The sequence below is a fragment of the Bombyx mandarina genome, chromosome 01, assembly GCF_030267445.1.
Source record: "Bombyx mandarina strain Sakado chromosome 01, ASM3026744v2".
Taxonomy (NCBI): Eukaryota; Metazoa; Arthropoda; class Insecta; order Lepidoptera; family Bombycidae; genus Bombyx; species Bombyx mandarina.
The window spans coordinates 299,983-308,467 of record NC_143208.1 but is presented as its reverse complement, the minus strand read 5'-3'; positions in this window follow the sequence as shown (position 1 = coordinate 308,467).

The window sequence follows — 8,485 nt, the reverse complement described above, 5'->3', positions numbered from 1 at the left end:
TACACCGGGTGCCCCGCGGGCTTGGACACAGTGTAGGAAGCTCGGCCCGTGCCCGAAAAAAAAAGGAAAACACTGAACATTGGCAAGGATAAGCAACAGCGGTGGAAATAAATGGAACATGCACGTACCGTTGCTGATTTCCAAGATAACCGTGGACGTAGATGACAAAATACGACAAAACACAGATTGATCAATAGGGTTAGCTTAATGAAATTTAATGTGGTGTTGGTTAGTGGTGGCAAGTAAAAAACAGTGTTTTTTGTTAAGTTTTGTGCCGAAAATTATGTGAAGACAGAAATGAAGTGACGCGAATTAAGCTCAACTGAAATTAAGTTTGAATAAAATTGTGGGAATTTACTGAGACTTTAGTGGACTTTTTTGAAGAACCTCAGCTACGGCTAGCAAATTTGTTTCATTTTCCTACGCTTGTGCCCTTTCACAGACAATAAAAGGATATTGAGCCACCGTTATTACTCGTTTAAGCCTCAAGAAACATTAAACTAACAAAATTGAACATTTCACACAACTTTGCTTCTAGCATTCCCCCACCAATAACTCTCGAGAATGATCGGTACATCTACGTAAGGAAGGGAGAATGAACCCAGTTGTTGCATTAGAAATTAGCAACATCTCACATATCTATTGAATTAATTGTATCACAGTTAGCGTTAATTTGCGTTTATATATAGAACATATGTAAAACGTTAAAAACTTCCCGTAAAATATTTTTAAATAGACAAAATAAATGTGTTTGAACGAAGTGATGTGCTTGCTGCTTAATTTAATTTTGTCAACTGCGTCAAATAAAATTTTTCGATTATTTATAACATTGCTATTTGTTAATTCAGAGGCTAGTTACTGCATTGCAATAAATAGAATTTTTACTGGGGCAATCGGGAAGTCCCTTCAGGTCTGTTAATGCGAGAGTGTCCTGAGACACTGTTGTGTTTATATATAATAACATGACTGAACTCTCCAGAGACCGCACGATGAGCATCGCGAAACCTGCTATTGCTTGTGCAACGAGAAATAAAACTCATAATTATAAGTAGAGCTATTTCGATTTTTTATCAGCACAAAGGACGTGATAGGTTTTAATATTATGTATATTAAACGGAGCGAGGGACTGCCAGCTGATTGTGCCCGCATCACGTAAGTACACATCAAATTAGTTTCAAATAAACAATCAATCAGCCCGCTTAAGATAATGTTTCACTACAAATTTAAATGAAAAGGGTAATTGAGCGCGAATCGAATTTGCATGATATTTTAAACATTTTTTCTGAATCCTCCACACAATTTACGGTTGTAAAGCGTTAGTTTGTATGTCTTACAGGCTACGGAGGTGGACGTTACATTATCAAAAACATTCGAATATTTTCATTGCTCCAATGTGCTACAGATTTTGATACGTATAGTGCACGTTAAAAGGAAGCACTTCGCAACATAACTAGGTTACTAGCTGTGCGGTATCAGTAATTAGGAAAATTAAATGAATATTATTATTTTAATGTTCGTTAGGGCTTTGATGAACTCTCACAGACTCTCTGAAAGGCCTTTTCAGCTTTACGAGAATACGAGAGCTGGTGGATGAGTACAGGCTCAACCAGGTGGAGAACAATGATGAACTAGCTGATAGCTCAATGGCAATGCCAAATCGGAATCGCGAATCGCTGAGAAGATCCGGCGAAAAATTGAGCGGTAATGCTATCGGCTAGGTTTCACTCTTCGAGTTCGACGAGTACGGTTACCAGGGCCTCTATGCCAGGTCCTAGTGTTAGAGCTGCAGGCGTCTAATAGTTGAATGATTGGATTGGTAGAATATGTAAGGAAGTGTCTAGGGCATCAACTGTGGCAGACTTTTGTTTGAGCTAATTCCGGGGAGTAGTCAGCGGCAGCCACCAGTAACGAGGTATCGTACCTCTCGTACCACGGGGATCTGGCGGCGATCCTGCGGTATCAGGATCGAATCCTTTAGGGGGAATCTATGTGGATATGGGTGGCGGAACGAGCACCACACTTATATAGGTCATTTTGTACACCCATGCATATATGTATGTAACTATACAATTGTGTCGTAGTCACTATACAAACTACGTCGATTATTACCAACGTTCGGTGGATTCTAAAAGTCTGGACATGAACCATGGAATACCCCATATATACTAAAATTACAACCGTGAATGTTTCTGCATTTGGGTGCTTTTTACTCAATTATGCAAAAATGGCTAAACGGATTTTGATGGAAAAAACAAAATTCATAGCCTGGATTAGCTCCCATTAACAGGACTCTGTCTAACGCGGTAAAAGACCATTGCAACGCCGGGTACATAACATATATATAAAGATAAATATTGTAACGCTAGAAAAATTAACTTTTTTTTTTTTTTAAATTAACGCCCTCTAGCGTATACGTGGCGCAGTGTGGGGAAATATATAATTATGAAACGCTGCTTAGTGCACTTATCCGACACTGTATGGCGTGACTGTACTATCTTGTCTGTGGTTCGAGGGTGAGATTGTCACAGCACTATATAGGCACTATAGACAATTAATATAAAAGGACAAGTCACTTTGTCCGAAACTTTTTCAATCAACATCTCTCGAGCTGCAGTGCAAGTTTTATTACGTATTTACCATAGTCAATTTATCAGTTCCTTGGTGTATTTTTATTCAACCAGGGTCCTAATAACTGGTACATTCCATGTACATCAGTTAGGGTGCGGAGTGTGAACTTATCACCTTCGAGATCCCGCAGTACTTTTCTACGTGGACGCTGCCGGAAGCGAGGTGCCTGCCATCTGGCTTGGCGATCCAAGAAAGTACTTGACTACCGTAGAACAAAGAAACACACCTGCATACACAACCTGGCTCGGATCCAGCAACCCAAGTTGCGGGGAAGCAATCCAGTAATCGTTCGTCATTTTGTGAACCACTGGTGATACCGTCTTAGTTTATAATATTGTTATTTAATCTCACTTTCATTAAATTCTTTCTCCTGTGTTCGGTATACCTACCGACACATATTTGACAAAGATACCGTACCACTAATTGATTCTGTGTAAACAATTATAATCATTAAATCTGTAGTTAATAAACTCAAGTGTTATATATATTGTAATTGTTTCATTTATTGGCGTGAGTCTCCCAGAGCGGTAAGTGGTGGCACCCTGAGATCCTCCTCACAGAGTCTCCTGTTCACCGGTTGTCTACCGGTGGTGACGTGTCTAGAAGTGGTGCGACTCGGCCCCGTGTCTCTCGACCCATAGACCACTTTTTGGGGAGTGACGCGACTGGGCCTCATGTAACATCGGCATACCAGGGACACCCTTAGACACAGACACGTTATAATATGATACTATAGTATGTCCGCTGGCTTGTGACTGACGTACCATTGAAGATACAAATTCATTGGTAGTTTATTTATCGGATAGTACACAACCATCTTTTATTTCAGGAAAAAGTAATATAAATAAATAAATAAATATTTACTAACAATCACGCCACGTTAACTGGTCCCGTAATAAGTTCGTAAAGAACTTATGTTACGGGTACTGGTCTCATAATCCATAAAACTCGAATGACAAAATGACTGCCGCTTACAAAATGCAGGCAGAAGTCATAATCACGCAGAGCAAAAAAGAAATTTTCAAAAGAATTTTCCAGCTAGATCCTTATTTTCAACTTTCATTATTTTAGGATTCGTATTTCGAAACCGACGATCTAGGCATTCAGTTGGGGCTATAACGTGGATGTAGGGTTTTAAGCCGTTAGGGGCCGACTCCACTCCACCGTCCCACAGTATTCCCATTCAGGATTGATACTTTCAACTCCCCTATAATGGGTGATTGCCTCCTTAATTAACATTCTTCGAAGCCAAGCGAGGTTTTCAATTTTGGTTTGCGTTGAGCGATCGAGCCTTTAAATTTTTTACGTTTGTATAAACTTAAATGGCACCTCGTTCTAAGTTAATCTAAGAATAGTCTTCCGCTCTGGGTGGAAGGATGTATTACGTCTGAGACCTCGTTTTTATGTCAAGGCGAGTGTGACCACAAAACAGCAAGTAGGCCATGAGCTCACGTACCTATCACGCGTGAGAAAAAAGTATACATACATTTTTTTTGTGAATTATATATCTCGTATTGCGGCTTGCCAAGTAGTAAATTTATGATTCACGTGCTGTTTCATAAATCATATTTACAAATTAAAATATCTAATACCTTGTATTAGTACACTGTACCTTATCTATAAGTGGATCAGCGACACAGTAGCGCCCTTGACTGCCGGGTCGAGGGTCGCCGATTCGATTCTCACATTGGGCAACATTCGTGTAACGAACAGGTTTATTTGCTCTTTGTGCAGATGCTTAATGTCTAACACAAACACACAACGTCTCTGATTCTCGTAGTACAGAATAGAGTCAGATGATCGTGTGTAATTTTGTGTAATAATATGATTTATTTACTATATAGTATTTATAATGTTCTAATAATTAAGTTAAATATCTGACATGAAAGACAATCACAGAACTAATGTGGGTCTAAATGGTTAGTAAGAGTACCAACCATTTGGACCCACGTGTCACGGCCACCGAGCTGGGAGTCAGAGGAGAGCGTTCGCCCAGCTCCGACCCCTGTGAGAAGACAGTCTCGTCACGGTGATGGTCAAGGGACGACCTGAGGTTCGAGGCCGCATCGCTGGCTACCGTCACTGTAGCGCGCTGGCACCAGGAGATGGGACGGCGCAGTGACGGCTACGGTCCGCTTGCCGTCATGTCCGGACGTACTGTGGTAGGGCAGGTGATAGAGAAGGTGGTGTATTACGTTCCGACCCGGCAGGCTGGTTCTGACCCAGCGGAGTATCCCGGAACACCAGCGGTCTGATGGGCCGCCGCACCACGTCAAAATCCTCGTTATAAGATGCTAAAAAGTTGTTCAATGGCATTTGATCTTAGAAGATTTCACTATATTTTTTTAAATATTTCCTCTTTTTAATTATTTTATTTACCTATTACTATATTATCTAGTATCCTGTTCTCAGACAATGTGCGTATCAATTCAATGTTTTATCAATATTTTTATCAGCGAAGCGGTTAGCGGCAACCGGAGTCCATTATATAGACGCCACGGAGTATATTCCTCCGACCGCTTTTCAATTAGTTCTAATCCGAAATTTATATATGAGTGGAGACTATGCATCTGCATAAAATAAATAAGTCAAAATGTAATCTTAATTTCCATCACAATCCAAAGGTACATATGCTCTCAGTCATTTCTTTAATTAAAATATAATGGATGGTGTTGAGTATGCGTTATATTTAAGTCTACTCATCTCTAACAGTGAACGGTCTACGGATTCCGCCTCATGTCTACTTCCTACTCCTAATTAGGGAAAATCCGTCCGTGAACTATACAATAACCAATCTAACGTCTTGGCAGCTGTTATCCAGTGCTGTGACTAACAACTGCCACAAACGGCCACAGTCTTCCATTATGTATTAATATGAGATGTATTATCTTTATCAACTATCATCACAGGTATACGCGTTTGTATTTTATATATGAGATCTGTACATTGCACATTTTAATGTCGTCTTGTGTAATTGGTTATTATATTATTAGAAACAACTATCATATAATTCCTTTTCATAGAAGAAAGCCTGGAGGGATGGCTGTTAACAAAGTATTGTTGGACACATTTTCATTGTTATTATTTGTTTGACTTTTTGTAATTTATTTGTGGTATTTCAACAAAGAGCTTTATTATATTTCACTCAAATAGAGGGTTGCATATTTGTAAATATATTGTATTATCCGACGAGTTGATGTCAACTTGATACCAGATTGTCATCGCAATCCATAAAGACAACAACGTGAGCAGCGCTGCGCACCTTGGCACATGAGGTCGTTGTTCACTGAGTTTATTGCAATTATGTATATTCTATCCTTCTACTATCTACTACTTGAGTGGGAATATATCGTTCAAATACCTTAAACTCAAGATCGCGGCCACCAATCTACGACAGTGGCTCTGGAACTGGCGCATAGACATCAACCCCACGAAAAGCACAGCCAAGTTCTTCAAATGAGGTCGCCCTTTCGACACCATTGCAAATGTCTTATCCCGTATTAGGTAGCTCTATTATCGTCATAAGCATCTTTGGCCGCCCATACTCTGAGCTGCTAGGGTCACGTATAGGGGACACCCTCGACAGAAGGAGGTCATGCTGTCCCTACGTAAAGCCAGTCGACGACCGAGTCGAGTCTATTCCATCATCTGTAAAGCAGCAAAAAAACAAAATAAAATAACATCCTTTCCGTTTCGTCACTTGTGCAAGTGTAGTGTTCCCTCGCGCGGCCCACAACCATATAAACTATCTCGATCAGAGCACCGCGATATGTAGAGAATAGAGAGCTTCTTGACGACCCTCACGAACTGCAATTAGAATCGAAACGTAATGTATGTGAAGAGAATATCAGAACGCTTCATTGAAAAACCGGCACGACACCATAACCCTCTATCGTGGCCACATCTAGCTACATATCCGACTCAGGCGACAAGGCAACGAAAAGCCGCCGTCGCCCAAAGCTTATCTTATTCTCCCGATCCACTCTCGGTGCTTTTGCAATTCTGATCCGATGGTAGATTCAGCGAAGCACTACTCTTTCTAGGGTTAGTATTAGCAGATTCTCTCAGGTTGAGCTCCGTCAGCTACCGGTCCGCGCATAGCTGGAATAGCCTCTTAGGCTACCAGCAATTAGGTAGAGAAAGAAGTGCTCCTAGTGTATAGATTGTCGCGTTTGTTGACCGCGAGAGCCATTAAATTCCCACTGTTTGACCGAAAATATATTCAAAGGGAATAAAAATACAAAGGGTCGAATAAAATAAATTCAGCGAAATTTTTGTTCAATTTATATTTCACGTGACATGTCTCTTGTTTACTTTCAAATTAGTAGCCTCGCCAATGATTGGACACAAAATATTGTTGGTCGAATGTTCATTTACGTTCGTCACTTCTTAACCGCTGGCGCTTCAGTAGTGATGGGATAGCAACGAGTCAAACTTAATAGTAACTCAATGAAGTTTTTTTGTGCATATTAATTTAGAATTACTTCATTAAAGCAATAACCCAAGTAGATGCTGTCTAGGTCTGTTTCAAAAGAAACAAAGAGAAAGCTAAACTGAAAAAGAAAAATAAGGATAGCTCATTTAAATACATGAAATAGCTTTTGGCGTGCCTAAAAGCATATAAAGATCATTTTCTGGAAGAGTGTTGCATGCTGTAAGTGTCTGGAGCTTTTATTATCAGTTGCTGTTATGTTTCTACTACGAATTTTTGCACTGCAAATGGATTTCCGATGTGACTTGTGTATGAGCAGTCTAAAAACTTGTCACGATCTTATATAGTTACGGCATACTACAGTAACTGGCCGAAGGAGAATGCAAAAAATAATCATAATCAAATCATATACTGGTAGGTACATCGTAATCAATGTTATGTAAAAAAAGTCTTTATAACATTAATAATCTTTCTTCAAAAGCTTTACCAACTAAGCAGCAACGGGAGCATAAAACATGTATTATATACACTTAGGTGGGTTTGAAACTAGTGAACAGAGGCGGCGGCTTCCCGTGACTTTGTGGTAAATAAACTATGTTTAGAAAGACTTTATTTTAAAATAAATAAATATTATTTTTGCATGAGAAATGTAATAACATAAAACAGATGTGTGATATATATCGTTCAGCTCGTGTTTCATTGTTGCCGTCTCTACATATCCGGAGTAATGGGCGAGTCATTTTTATCGTTTACATATTATGAATTATGGGCTTGATGTTAGCGGAAATAAAACTAACACATAATCAATCCATTATGTTTTATTTAAAAGAGACGTGTCTCTTGGTTACCCTGTTGGAACGGATTTCTTTCTGCTTGGTCTTTTTTGTGTTTGTATTAAGTAATGATTAATAAAATATAAAGAGTCAGTCATTCATGATATTATTAAATGAATAATATGCGAATAAAGCTGGTATCACAGGAATTTTTTGAAATATTAGTGAAAAATATATATTAATTTACTCATTATTTATTATAGATATTAATTAAGTTTACATATTGTCAAAATTGACGGCTAGCTGAATAGATAGCAGTTACACTTTCCTATGTGACCGTGAAGTGCCTCAAAAATGAATATAAAAAGATGTGGTAGTTAATTGTTTTCGGTCTAACTCTTCGGGGAGCTAACAAAAACGCAAAGATAAGGCGCTCCGTTCTCAAACCCCGTACAGCATTTGTTTGTTCTAAAGTTCTGATTTTAGGTGAGTGAGGGCGTTGACGACATTCTCAGAAGCCACTGCGTGGTCGGTGAGTTTTTCTGATAGAGCGTCTCAACCGCAGTAGCTGCAACACCCATAGAAACAGCCCACTGAGTTTCTCCCCGGATCTTCTCAGTGAGTCGCGTTTCCGATCCGGTGGTAGATTCTG